The sequence below is a fragment of the Panthera onca genome, chromosome F2 (assembly GCF_046562875.1).
Source record: "Panthera onca isolate mPanOnc1 chromosome F2, mPanOnc1 haplotype 2, whole genome shotgun sequence".
NCBI lineage: Eukaryota > Metazoa > Chordata > Mammalia > Carnivora > Felidae > Panthera > Panthera onca.
The window spans coordinates 69,835,793-69,850,133 of record NC_138356.1 but is presented as its reverse complement, the minus strand read 5'-3'; the positions used below and the strand labels follow the sequence as shown (position 1 = coordinate 69,850,133).

Here is a 14,341-nt window from a genome sequence, read left to right as displayed (position 1 = left end):
ACTGCTTTTATCTGAGCATAGCCCAGGTTAAAAATATATCTACTTGAAACCTTGCCTGGCAGGCATAGCAGTGGCTTACTCCATGGAGAAAGTTGTCTCCATTTTTCTTAAAGCAGAGATTGTTACTAGGTATGCAATCTCAGTGAGCGGACCCATTTGACTTTGCAGAGGTGCTGATACTCATGACTCCTCTCTAACCGTAGGGCACACCTGAAAAGCTAGCTGCATACTGTGATGGATGAGATCCCTGAAAAACAGAGGCTTCGGAAAGTTACATGGCCTGGACCAAATCACAGTGACCCCATGGAGTGATGATGCTTAGGGGCTGGAATTTCACCCCAAAATGGTAGAAAGCAATTACATGATCTATGGCACTTCCTGGGCCAGAGAGTATGCTCAGAGACCCTAGCATCCACTCTTTTTGTTTTTTTATATGAGATTTATTGTCAAATTGGTTTCCATACAACACCCAGTGCTCATCCCAACAGGTGCCCTCCTCAATGCCCATCATCCACTTTCCGGTCCCTCCCACCCCCCTGCCCCCATCAACCCTCAGTTTATTCTCCATTTTTAAGAGTCTCCTATGGTTTGGCTCCCTCCCTCTCTAACTTTTTTTTTTCCTTCCCCTCCCCCATGGTCTTCTGTTAAGTTTCTCAGGATCCACATAAGAGTGAAAACATATGGTATCTGTCTTTCTCTGTATGACTTATTTCCCTTAGCATAACAGTCTCCAGTTCCATCCACGTTAGCATCCACTCTTAACCGTGCCTCTCATTCTTAAATCACTGTGAAAAGGTTGCTTGCAAATTCTTCCAAGATTAGACACTTGTATTCAGGGACTTCCTATTGTCCTATCTGTGCTTGAGTTTCCTGAGAAACACTCTGAGATGGAGATTTGCGTGCAGGAAGCTTACTGGGTAGTGTCCTCAGGAATATTTGTAGGAGATTTTGGGAAGCAGGACAGCAGAGGGAGAAACTGAACAGCAATTTGCATTCAGTGGAAGTCTCAGCCCACCCCACAGAGCCTTGGAACTGGGATGCCTCTGCAGATCTTTCCTGAAAGCAAGGAGGCTTTGTCTTTGTACCTTTGCATCAACCAGGTATGGAAGAGGATGACTCAAGAGAGAGGGTATAAAAATATCCATCAAAAGGGCCAAGTAGCTTCCTTCAAAGACGGCAATTCCTATCAGCAGCTAACATCCTCTGCACCTGGGAAAATGAGTGCCTCGGTCCTGGGTGACCTACCATAGCACCCACAGCAACTTGTTCATTTGGCTTGATGTGAACCAAAAAATAAATCTGAAAACACAAAACCAGTGCTCTGCCTAGGAAGTAAGGGAGAGGGAAACGGCATGATGATATAGAACTGGCTTGGGATTCGGATTTCGTTCTGAATACCTTACTCTTGATGTGGTCTTGGCACAATCCCTTTATACTGCATAGCCTCTCAGAGCATCAGCTTCTTTGTTATTTATAAAACGATGATATTGGTAATATATCAGTCATGGCATATCTGGAATGACATGATAAGTCACTTGAAGTACCAAGAAGTGACGGGCATACTGAAAGCACTTCATAACTAGCAGTTTTCTTCCACCTTGAAGACACTGAATGGTTTGTCTGCATGTCACTCTTTATCCAAACCTTGTTGAGAAGAATGTCCCAGAAAGTTTGAAGCGTTCACGGCTGGTTGAATGCAGGAAAGTACAGACAAGAAGTGGGGAGAAAACGCTGAGACGCAAGCAAACACAGAATGCGTTGGGAGTCCCGGAAACAGTCTGAGGAATCAGGGGGAGCTTCTTGGAGGAGGAAGAATCTGACCTGTATTCTGAATCATAAAGAGGGTGAAAGTGATGACGGGACAGTGAGGATGACACTTCAGGGAGGGGGCTCTCAGGTCCAAAAGCACAGAGACAACTGAGACCATGGCACATTTGATCACCTGTAGGTGTTACAGTACATGTGGAGCATAATCTGGGAGAGAGGTGGGCAACAGAAAGGGAAAGCTTCATTTCAATACACTTGGTAATGGCAGCTCTTCCTTCACCACTGTGGCCTGGGGCTCGCTTGGTTCAAATTCACAAAGAAGTATTAAAGGAAGAAGGTAGCTAAAAGAGTTCATGGCTGTGTTTAAATAAAGCCTACCTAGAACTGAAAACCACTGGGATGGGCCCACGGGTTCCATCTTGTTAACAGCTCTGGGTTTCAGGCTTTTTGGTCCAGCTGGTTAGACCAATTTTGATAAGCAGCCATGTTTCCTTTGGATGATTGGCGAAGTTATCCTCTCAAACTATGTAGTCAAATGTGACGAGGCTTCAAACAGTGCTGTAAGTTCACTGCAAGCCCAGTATGTTCACAACACCCTTACTAGGAGTAGCTGGGTACAGTGAAGTGGGTCTACCCAAAAAGGGGAGTCTCTGAGGCCAGACTCCACCCTGCACTCACCCAGTTCTGGAGGACTGGCTGGGGAGCAAAGAGCCCCATGGCTTGTCTATGACATGATTTCCACTGTAAACTTTGTTTTCATTCTCCGTGAAAGAGTACTTTATGCTCTGAACTTTATGAAAGTCGAAAAAAAAAAATCCACTTGCAGATGAAATTTTTCAAGTTTGGACTCAGCCCAAGTAGGGTTAAAAAAAATTGGCAAACGAAAGTAGAATATTCCAAGAGGCTTTTAGCAATGTAGAGCGTTAACCAGAAAATAATTAAAACTTACAGAGTGCCTGGTTCGTAGACTTCAATGGGGGTGGTAGGCTTACTTATACACATGCCTTGTCCAGATTCACTAGCACACTTCCTGAAATATCATGATGTGCATACACAGGACTTTATGCCTTCAAAGCTCCTTTACATTAGTAACTCAGATTTTATCATATTATCACTGTGAGGTAAACAAGGCCAACCGATGAAGAAACTGAGGCACGGGCAGGTAAAGTTACTTGCCTAATACTGATTACGGCTAATATTAGAGTACAGTCTACAGAGACAAGACACAGCGGGGGTCCACAGATGGTGCTGCTTTTAGACTAGTAGGGATTGAAGCCTCAATTACTTATAAACTCAACTTTGACTTACGTGTCTGGAAAATGGGAGAGTAATATTACACAGAGTGATTTAAGGATCAAGTGAGATGGCGGTGGAAATATTCCTTGCAAATTATAGTGTCACTTAAGTGATTTAACGCAATTAAACATCTAGTTAGGGATGTAAATGGGAATTCAATCCATGTCCCCTAAATCCTGGGTCAGCATTTCTACTTCCAATCGACAGTCATGATTCATTTCCAATTACCGTCACCGGTTTATCTCGGAACTGTTCGGTTTAAGACTACTTACGAGTTTTAAATAGACTGCAGAATCCAGTTTAGATTTCTCTCTTAACGCCCCAGTCACTTTTGCCCCTCATCAAGTGGGGTTGAACATGATTCATGTGGAGTGTGCTGTTTTTCACTCACACCGATTCACTCTGCTTCCTGAAGAATGGCCTGTTACGTAATTTGGAGTGACACTGTTAAGCGCTCACGAACTGCATTTCTATTAGAAAATACAACCTAGAGAAAGACATCACCCAAGTGCTCAAGCACTCTGTGTTCTCAAAGACATCAAAAGCAAGGCGTACCTGCTACTCTAAACATCTGCCAAATCATGTCTGCTTTTTAAAGCTATAACAAGATGAAGCCAACCAACCACCCCCAAACCCCAAATCAAAACAGTGACCAACGATGCACAGAAGTTCCCCAAATGTACCCTATCAAGGAACCGAGAACATAAACATGAGGAACTTCCTATAAATAGATGCTAGCTCTTTATCATTGCCTGTCTCTGATACACAGACTTTAAACATAATAGTGATATGTATGTCTCTGTTTCCATTTCCTATCTTCTCAAGTAGACTGTGAAGCCTGAGACAGTTATCTCATTAATTCTTATACCCCCACGGCATTTGGGTGGGGTTGAAGAACAACATGTACTAAGCCTGTATTCAGTGTCAGGGGCTGTACAGACTCATCACATTGATCATCTCATTCATTCTTTGAAATAATTCTTAAGTGGTAGGTATTAGCCCCATCTGACAGGTAGAGAAGCAGGCTGGATTGGGTAAAATAACTTTCTCAGGATCACATGTTTAGTAAATGCTAGAGCAACAATTCATACTTGAATCTGCTTCCTATGACACCTCTTTGCCTTTCGTCTACTTAGTGGCTGATAAATGGTAAGCGCTTATGGACACAGCCTAAGTTGTCATATTACCGTGCCTGAAATTATGCTTCTATAAGATGCAGCATCATGGGTAGAAATAGACCTTAAGATAAAATTCTATAAGGGCTAATTCTTAGATATCATATTTTAGATCTTAATTAAATCACCATATACCATCCACCCATGCAGGGACAAAAGGCATGCACTATCATTGTAAATTATACCTGTCATAAGGGCTTTAAATAAATTAGTTTAAGCCTCAAAACAACCCTTAGAGGTAGGCATCACTGTTACCTCTATTATGTTTATTTTACACCTCAGTAAAATGAGGCATGGAAAGTTTGCCAAAGCAGAACTGAGATTCAACCTTGGCAACTCTGGTTCCTTTATGCCTGTGGTTCTCAAACTTGATTGTACTTAGAATAACCTGGAAGTGTTCTGTACTCTGGGAAGCCCACACCTCACCCCTACAGATTCAACTAATGGGAGGTGAGGTCCTGGCACTCTTATCTTTATCAGTGGTCCAGGTGATTCTATTGTACAGACAGGGCTGGAAGGCCTGACTAGACTAGACCACCTCTGAATCTTACTGTGCAGAAACCTTGCTCTCTAAGAAGCTGGAACTGAGCACATGTATATAAATACACCCACCCTTCTAAGTGACTTCTGCCAACCAGGCTGTCTGAATTTTTTTAAATGTTTATTTATTTATATTGACAGAGAGGGAGACAGCACAAGCGGGGGAGGAGCAGAGAGCGAGGAGAAAGAGAATCTCGAGCACTCCCCTCACTGTCTGCACAAAGCCGGAAGTGGGGCTCCAGCTCACGAACCGTGAGCTCATGATCTGAAATCAAGAGTCTGACGCTTAACAGACTGAGCCACCCAGGCGCCCCAGGCTGTCTGAAATTTTAATACGAATTGCATTAATAAGACAATTGGTTAAGAGTAACTGAACCCACCACTTGAAATGAGAACTGTATGTGGTTTCGGTGCTGGGCACCAGGCTCGGGACTTTGTAGAGCTCTTTTCAGTGAATCCACAGAACGGCCCAGCCAGGTAGGTATTACCGCTATGAGTCAGGTATGGCCAACAGATTTCATCTTGCTTCCTTGTAATCTGGTTGATTGCCAGAGCTTGAAATCTTTACAAGCTTATTTTCAGCCTTTTTTTAGTATATTAAAAACTACACTAATGTGTAGTTCATTTAAAAAAAAGAATACCCCCTATTCTAGAAAAGTGAATCCATACTTCTTCCCAGCATCATTAAGTGGCCCTCTGTTGTCACACTTCCCTCAGCTGCTAGAGCACAAGGAATATTTGTTAATTCCTTTGTGCCAAATGTTACCTGCTTGAGGACTGCTTGTATAAGAACCTAATAGTCCCCATTTGGGTGGCCTCTGTGTTTCTAATCTCTTTGTAATCAATATTAATTAGGATTAATGACCTATTTTTAGCTGTATCCCAGAGTCGCCCAGTCTTCAAGTCTAAGTGGTAGGATTTATGACACCAGAGATTTATTTATCTTTGTACATTATTTAATTTCCTTTGATTCTTTACTGTGGAGGTATAAGGTTACCTTTCTGGCATCTTTCTTTGTAACTTCCTGATCTTCGTAAGAGGAAGTGGCAGATTAGAATTTCAACCACAAAGGAGAAAGAATCTGTACAACAAGGCCTAAAGTTTCCTTAACATCAAATGTTTTCTACTGTAGCATATTTTAGACGATCGCACTGGATATTTCCATCTTAATCCATACAGTTTATTGGATATTTAGTTTAATAGATTCTATGGAAAATAACAGGACAGATTCTGAAAACGTATATCTGACTTTTGCTGTGGCTGGGAGAAATTGACACTGGCCAATTATAGGTGTATTAATTTGCTGACTTAATTATATTGAATTATATGGAGTGTGGTTCAGTAACGTCCAAGATAGGAAACAAATGTGTTTTCTGCCCTTTCCTCCACACTGAGGTACCATTAAGATGACTCTCTAATAGCCTGGGTGTGTGTGTGTCAGAAAACACTTCATTCTATTAATAACTGATGCTACTAATACTGGGTGTTTATCATACTGATGCCCACAGTGGCTTTGAGAAGAGTGAATGATAACTTGTACAGTCAAACCAGAGTTGCTTTTTTTTTTTTTTTAAAGTCATATTATACAGGGAGTTGACGGAGGTGTGAGTTCAGCTTCTAGAAACTGTGCCTAAGGTGCTAGTATGTTCAAACTGCAAGGGACTCAGATGCTTTGGACCAACTTCTCTTAGTTTACAGATGAGGGAACTGACACGCACCAAGCTGAAATGACTTGCCCAGGCTCACACAAGTTTAGGAGGTGACAGAACAGCCTGACTAATTCAGCGGGTTCTCCCTGCTCACCATTTGCATTGAGCTGCGATGCCTCCCTCTTTCCCCACATCAGCTTCTTACAGTGATCTCTCACCTCAAGTGACAGCAAAGATTCAAGCGAGCATGAGACCCAGAGCCATGCCTTAATGCTATTTTTTTACACCTGAAAGGAGGCTTAACTGATGCTTGATTATTCCTTCGTCAATAAGGGAAGCAAGAGACAAGGACCTCTCTGGTGATCTGCCATCGTTTTATAAGTTCCTCATGTATAAACTTTCCTTTTTTGTTTATCACAAATGATCATGTAATGATATGCTAGTATTGTGTAACCCTAATGTTCCCACTGTCAGCCATCCAACATTACCCAATCTTCTTTTCTTAATTTTAAGTAAATTTGTGAACTATCTTACAGTGTCTCAAGCTGATGTTAGTACACTTAGTGCCAGCTCATTGTGGGCGATCCATTCTAGTTTTTAGGTCTCCACACTTTAGTAAAGAAATAGTTTATCTCCCCAGTTACAAAGGATTTTAACCACTAATAGTATGATAGCTATCACACACAACATCAAAGCATGGGGCTGGCATCTTTGGAATGTACTGATTTTAACATTTGATAAGCCTACGGCTTCTATGGTCTGAATCGTTATTTCCATTGATGCCTTGATTTTTTGATAAATACACCACAACAGAAAGAAGTCAAAATTATCTCTAGGTAAAATAAATTTGTTTATTGGGAATTGTACAGTAGTCAGTGCAGTGGGGAAATCTGTACTTTGATGGCATAAAATATCATGGATATTTTTAACAATGGCTCTAAATATAATGCTGGACATATGGTAGGCAAATAAATAGTTGTCCACTGACTAAATACAGCATATTGTTGATTTTCCTTCAACACAATTTTAGTGCTAAGTATATTATATTCTATTACATGTAATAATATATCATTCTAAGTAAAACCAACCTTGCTAGATATTAGGTGTTGGGGAGGGAGCCCTTTTTCTGTGCCCTTGGTGTTTCCTTCTATGGCAAAGAAGTTCCACCATGCTAACACTGCTGACCTCTGTCCCCCCACCTCTCATTTCTCTCTGGAGCAGGAGCCCTTAATGTGACTTGTGAGTCTGCAAGGAAAACCCAGGCCCCTGTAACCTGGATCCTTCAGTACCTTCCCTCCCTTGTCCAGATTTGGCTTGCTCACAGAGCACACACATTTGCCACCATTCTTGGACATGCAGGGACATTTATGCAATCATTCTGGCTGAAGCCTGGGATATTATAGCACTGTCTATGCCTGATGGATACCCCTGTCTGCTTCTGGGCTTTAGATGAGGAGGCCCACGTGCCTGATATAAGCCCATTTCCCAGAGTGGTGCTTTCTATGTAAAGGTAATATTTTCATCTTTCATTCCTCCAGAGGCAGAAAGACATTATGGATGAGAATGTAGGCAACAGCCTCAAACAGTCGAGGTTCAAATCCCTACTCTGTACTTGCCAAACTAGAACTGGAAGGATTTAATGAGTTAATATGCGTAAAGTATTCAGAACAGTGCCTTCACAAGGTAAGTGAGCTATAAAAGTGTTTGGTATTAATGGTACTTTTTTTGTTTGGTTGCTCCATTGGTTCAGAGCACAAACCTGGAAAAAGGGGTCATGTGCCGGCTTCCCCCACATGCCTGCATAACAGAGTTTCAGAGTAACTTGTAAACTCAGTGACGAGGCTCATCTTACCCCTAAATAGATCTCACCCCCAAAATGATCATTCCTATTTTAGAATGAATACTATCACTCTGAAATTCTGCAGGAGTGCAGACCTTCCGTAAGGCTTCAGACCCGCCTGAATCTGACCTCGGCTTACACTTCCAACCTTGTCTGCCTAACACTGTGCTTTGGCCCCAGTCTTCCTCAGTTAGACTGAGCTGCTCAAGGTTCCTGAGTCGCAGCACGTGCCTTCACACCATAACTGGCTCTACTCTTGCTCCTCTGAATGATTTCTCTCCCTTGTCTGCTTGTTAAACCAGACCCTGCTTCCATGGCCCAGCTCACAGCCCTACTCCTTTGGCACACCTCTTTTTATTCCTCCTCGGTCGTGGATGCCTCTCTCCTTCTGTGTTGTGAAAGCAAAAGGACGTATCATCGCTATCATAACTTGCTCACCCACACTCGCTGACAATAATGTGAACTGTAACTTCCTAAGGGTCTGGACCTGGGACCAGGTCATCTTTGCTTTGGTACACTCATCCTACCCCTCCCGACTCAGTGGTGCCCCTCATAAGTGATTAGCCAAATACTAATCCATCAAGAGGTCGCTCAACGCCTTCTCCAAAATATTAGTATCAGCCGTCTACGTCTCGCTACCTCATCCCTACCACCATTACCTTTTACCAGGTCTATTCCCATGGCCTCCTTCTGCGCCGGCCCCAGTCAGGTTGTCCCCCAAACAGCCATCAGAAAAATGGAACATCAAATTGTGTTACCTTTCTGCCTAATTAATGATCACCCTTAGAGTGATACTGAAACCTAGATTTGGACCTTTCATGCTTCCTCTCTTTTTCACCTCATCGTGTACACCCCCTCCTGTCTCCTCACTCACTGTGTTCTGGGCACACCTGTCCCCTTTCAGGTTTTCAAACTGACCAACCTCTTCTCCACCTCAGCCTCTTAGACGTTCTGTTCCCCCTGCCTGGAAGGCTCAAGCCTTATTACGATTTTTTTAATTGATGGCTTTAAGTCTCAGCTTCGAAGCCCCCTCCTAAGGAAGATGCTCCTGATCCTGGGTCTAAACTGAGGACCCTCCCCCGGCCCCTGTTGTGTAATTCCCTCTCACATGTAATCCAATACCTCATTATTTCCTTCACTACACTCACAATAACCTTTAACCTATGTTTTCTGGTGCTCCCTACGAGACTGGAAGCTCTGTGATGACAGGAATGAAGTCCTTGTTATGATTCACTTCTCAACGCCAGTCACAGAGCAAGAGAGAAATGACAATTCCTGAATGGCCTTGGAAGCCTTAAAGATTCTTGGCATAGGAATGGGAACCAGAGCTCACCTGGTCAAAACCTTTTGTTTTACAAGTGAGAAAGTCAAGATCCAGGACGTGTAATGAGCTCTCCTGAGGCCCCCCAGTCAATGCCTGCCTGGCGTCTGTCTCCTGGTGTTTGGGGGCATTCTTCATTATCAAGTTCTCTTGCCCTAGGCTTCTGGAAATTATGCAATAACTACAGATCGTTAATGAAATAATCTGACAGGAAAACCAACGCTTCATGCATTTCAACCTTTCACTGAGAAATGAAAGCAAAGCCTAAGGAAATGCCATCTGACTAATTTCTAACCAAGGCAAATCTTCTCTCTTAGTCACCCCTAACAAAAATGTCAATGTTCTACAAGCACGGTGAAAGCTGCCAAGGTCTATGGCAGCTTCCCAGATCGGTTCTGGCCTACAAGGGGATCTGGAGTGCACTGCAGAGCAGAGTGGTTTAGTGTTTCCGGGGCAAACAGAGAAAAACTAGCACCTTAAACAGACATTACCTTTCCTTGACCTCATCTGTGGTCTATTTGCCAATTTACTGTATTCATGTTCCTGTTTCTTTCCCTCTCAGGGTCTCAATTTTCTTGTTTCTACAATAGAATGGTTGATATTGGGGTCCTTTGGCCTTGATATTCTATAGTTTTGATTTATGGAGTTCATTCTCCTTGATCTTTAGTGAGGACATATGATTTGCAGAGCACTTTTCTTAGATCTACCGTGCACAGGAAGCCAGGTGATCACTTCAGCTCATAATAGCATACCATTAACGTCCTCTACTGTCCTGAGCACATGTAAGGTGCCAGTGAATCCTGGAGCTAACACCTCCTGTTTTATGCGCCCTACGTTCTCACTGTCTCTGCCAGACCAGTATATTCACAGGGAGAGAAGGACATTCTCAAAGCTGATGATGGGGCTTCTAATAGACAATGCAGGGTAGCCTGACTACCTGATCACAAAGGATCCTTTCCAAGACTGCCAACATTGCCTACCAAATGCCAAATGACTGTGGCACTTATTTAATCTACAAATATGTACTAAGCAACTCTTAGGTGATACACATTGTGCTAGGTACTGAGGAATCAGAAATAATTAGAAAATGATCCCTGCCTTCTAGAAATACATACTCTCATGGTGAGGTAGGCAGGCGAGCTATTATCATGCAGTCAGATATGTGCACGAGTAAAGCAGCTTTCTCTTGGTTTGCTCACAGGAAAGGGTATCACTAACTTCATCTGGGGCCTTTAGAATGGGCTTCATAGAGCAGCATATTTGAACTAGCTCATGGAGGGGAAGAAAGAATTTACCTGGTAGATATAGAGGAAATCCACCCCTCGTGGAGAAGTAGCCGCACACAAAAGTATTGAGCGTGGGCTTGGGATCTTTTAGAATCGGTGAGGAATGTGGGATGATTTTGTGGTGACATCAGGGAAGGGAGAAGATGAAGAAGGGGAGAGTGGAAATGATGCTGGCGAACAGGTCAGAGTTGGATTGAGAAGGGTTTTATATACCACGTTAACGGGTTTGGACTCCATTCTACACAGAAGAATGGAGATCTGTGCCAATGTGTGTGTGTGTGTGTGTGTGTGTGTGTGTGTGTGCATGACACAATCAGGTTTGGGTGTTTAGGAAGAAAATGGCAGCATGGGAAGGATGGAGAATGTAAATTAGGCACAAGAGAATACAGCTTCTGGGGAGCAATGGACATTCTGGTGGCTACACTGATGAGTAAGTGGGGAGGCAAGCTTTGGAAAAGTGTTTTGGAGCTGATCGGTGAGTGCAAGGTTACGTATTTATACTAAGGAGTTTATGTCAAAAGATACGGCTAGGACTGCTACTCCAAGCTTTTTTTCCTGTGGTTTGTACGACAGTTGTTAACGGAACACATACTGGGAGCCCTGCATGGTACTGAGTTGTGTGGATTGAAATAATCTATGCTGAAGACAGGACTTTTCTACAGGAGGCAAAAGTTTCCCACCTCCTGTATATGCTTATGGCTAAAGTCACGTCACGCCTCAAGGAGTGCGTGGTTGACACTCTCTCATGCAGCTTTGACAAACTTCTGGCATCTCAGATCCTCCATTAGCCACCACACAGGAAAGCTAACCTCGAGTCTGGCTCCATCACGGTTGGAGAAAAGCTCACCTGCATTCTCAAGAAGCAGGCCAAATACGACTGTGCTCCTGAATGTAACAGGGACAAGAGGACCAGTGTGAAATCCGGATCTTTGGAGGAAAGAATGCATACATTTAAAATGAATAAACAGAATTCTTCTCTCTTCTTCCCATTGGCAATGCATCTGAAGGCCTTGACTCAGCATTAGTGGACCTTTAATGCTCATGCTTGCTTGCCCATCCCTCTCGAAGGTGATTGATTCCATTGTTGGCTGTTTTCGCTACATGAATGTGGAATCTTTGGAGTGCCTAATTCTTTGCAAGTTCCATTGGAGGGTGGAAAAGCTAGAACAAGCTGTAACCAGTCGACCAGCCCAGTGACTCAGGAGCTTAAGCATTTAACTAATTAGCAGAGAAGAATGTGGCAAAGATTGCAGTTAATAAGAATGAAAGAAGGATCACTGGGGCCTGAGTTATGCAAGCTTCTATTTCCTTTTGGGACCATATCAGAACTTCAGGAGAAGAAAGGCTACCTTTTACCTTTGAGGAATTTTCAGAGTTTTTTTTTTTTTTTTTTAATTGGTGACTGACGAAGAGAAAAATTTCAACACCTCAGAAAAATGCCTCATCATTTCCTCTTGTGAAATCTGGGTGCTTTTGTATGAATTCATGTTAGGAATGTGGATCCCCATCCATGAGGGTCATTTTTAACCGAGAGCTGCTATCGAGTGGTAGTGCTGGTTAGAAAGGGCAGAGTACTTGTCTTCCCCGAGCAGTCTATGACCTATATTTATCCTTCGAAGGCAAGAAAATGTCATACGTGAGAGCACAGTCTTTTGTCAAATATGTGAAAATCCCAGCTCAACCTCTTCCTAGTTACAGGACTGTCCTCTCTGAGCCTCAGTTTTCTCATCTCTGAAATGGGATGAATTATATCTGCTTCCCAGGGGGTTCTGAGGATTAAATAACAACCTGTGAAAAATATTAACCTGGTGTCAGGCACACAATATTCATTTAACCTTATGGTTGTTATTATTAACAAAAAATAAAAGAAAGAGAAAATGCACACTTACATTGTCTGTTCACATTCATAGTGGTATTTACTCAGGTTGTAAGTGGGATTTTTCCAAGTAAAGGGAAAAGTCTGGCTTCTACTTTTATTAGATAAAAACGGTGAGTTAAAAAAGTTACCTTTATGAATGATAATTCCTAGTGGTAAAGAAAGATAGAATGTTAATACTTTATTTTTTGACCTTTTTATTTAGTTTTTGTTTATTTTTTCCTGCCTCATTTCAAAAAAGAATTTCAAAGTAGGTTATAAACCTATAAACAAAGATAAACTAAATTAGGATTAACTTTTTTCACCCATAATTTGTTTTCCCCTATAATCTTCTCAACATTTAAAAAAGTTGTATAATTCCCCAATTGACAAATAGAGGTTGCTGAATATGTATTTATTGAATTTAATTGAAATGAGCAGAAAAAAAATTCAATAAATGTTTTTCTTCGGGAACTTTTTTTGTCAACATGTTTCTTAAGTTTGACCATAATATGGATTTCAACTTAGAAATAACGAGATCTCTTTGTATTACTTAAAAGCTCATGCTAATCCACTTTAAAATTAATTTTGATACTTTAATTATTTTGAAAAGGCATTAAATTCACACAGTCCAAAATCGGAAAGGTACATAAAGCATCCGTGGAAATTTCTCTCCTATTCTTGTTCTTCAGTCACTCACTTCTACCTGGAGGCATCCTATGTTCTCAATTTCTGGTTTCGATCCACTGTTGAAGTTTGTGAAAGAACACCAGGCCAAGGTCAGCATGTGGAACAATGACCACTGCTTGCCTTTGAGATTAGAGACGTGTGGGTTCTATCATGGATTCTTCTCCTTAGTAGCTTCACGTCTTTGGGCAAGGGGCTTGCCATCTCCAAGATCCAGTCTCTAACTCTATAAGTGAATAAATTCTTTCCTGGGAGGTTATGAGGTTTAAAAAAGAGGACACATGCAAGTAAAGACTACATTCTTTCATCTTCTGTGTATTTCAGTCTTTGGACCTAAAGCTCCTTTGACTGTTATGTGCTTTAGTGACTCGAATGCATATTTAAAACTTTCAGACTGGTCATTTGAAAGATGAGGGAAATACTGAGGCATTTCTTCATCTTCCCATTTCTGGGGTTGCTGCATGAATGTTGATGCATTTATGCATGTAAGATCCATGGACCTTCCATGTATTCCTCACTGCTATGGGCTTCCTTTCCCCTCCAGCTGTATCCTTCTTATTCTTACTCACCCGATTCCAATGCCATTGACTTCAGAAAACCCTTTCCTTGCCAAATGGAGCAGGAATTAGATTTCCTTTAGTTCAAGTCCACCTTTCTTCTACAAATGTAACAGACTCTACAGTGTGGTGGTTATGTGTGTTAGTTTTGGAGGCACACAGACCTTGGTTGGAATCTGGACTTTGTCACTTTCTAGCTAACTAACTTCAGGCATCGAACTTACTGTGCCTAAACCTCAGTTTTCTCACTGGAAAATTAAGCTAGAAATACCTCCACCCCTGGGATATTTGAGGATAAAAGGAAAAATATAATAAAAGCACCTGATATGTAGCAAGTGACCAGTAAGTGGTGGCTTTTGTAATTATTA

The 14,341-nt window shown here is 42.0% G+C and overlaps 1 long non-coding RNA gene across 1 annotated transcript; it reads left to right on the top strand.

The window, feature by feature from the left end:
• The first annotated feature begins 209 nt into the window (after nucleotides 1–209).
• LOC132664527 (uncharacterized) lies at nucleotides 210–12,867 on the top strand. Its single transcript, XR_009603749.3, has 3 exons — nucleotides 210–346; nucleotides 7,966–8,110; nucleotides 11,448–12,867. It is a non-coding gene; the product is annotated as an uncharacterized LOC132664527 (long non-coding RNA).
• Nucleotides 12,868–14,341: the final 1,474 nt, after the last annotated feature.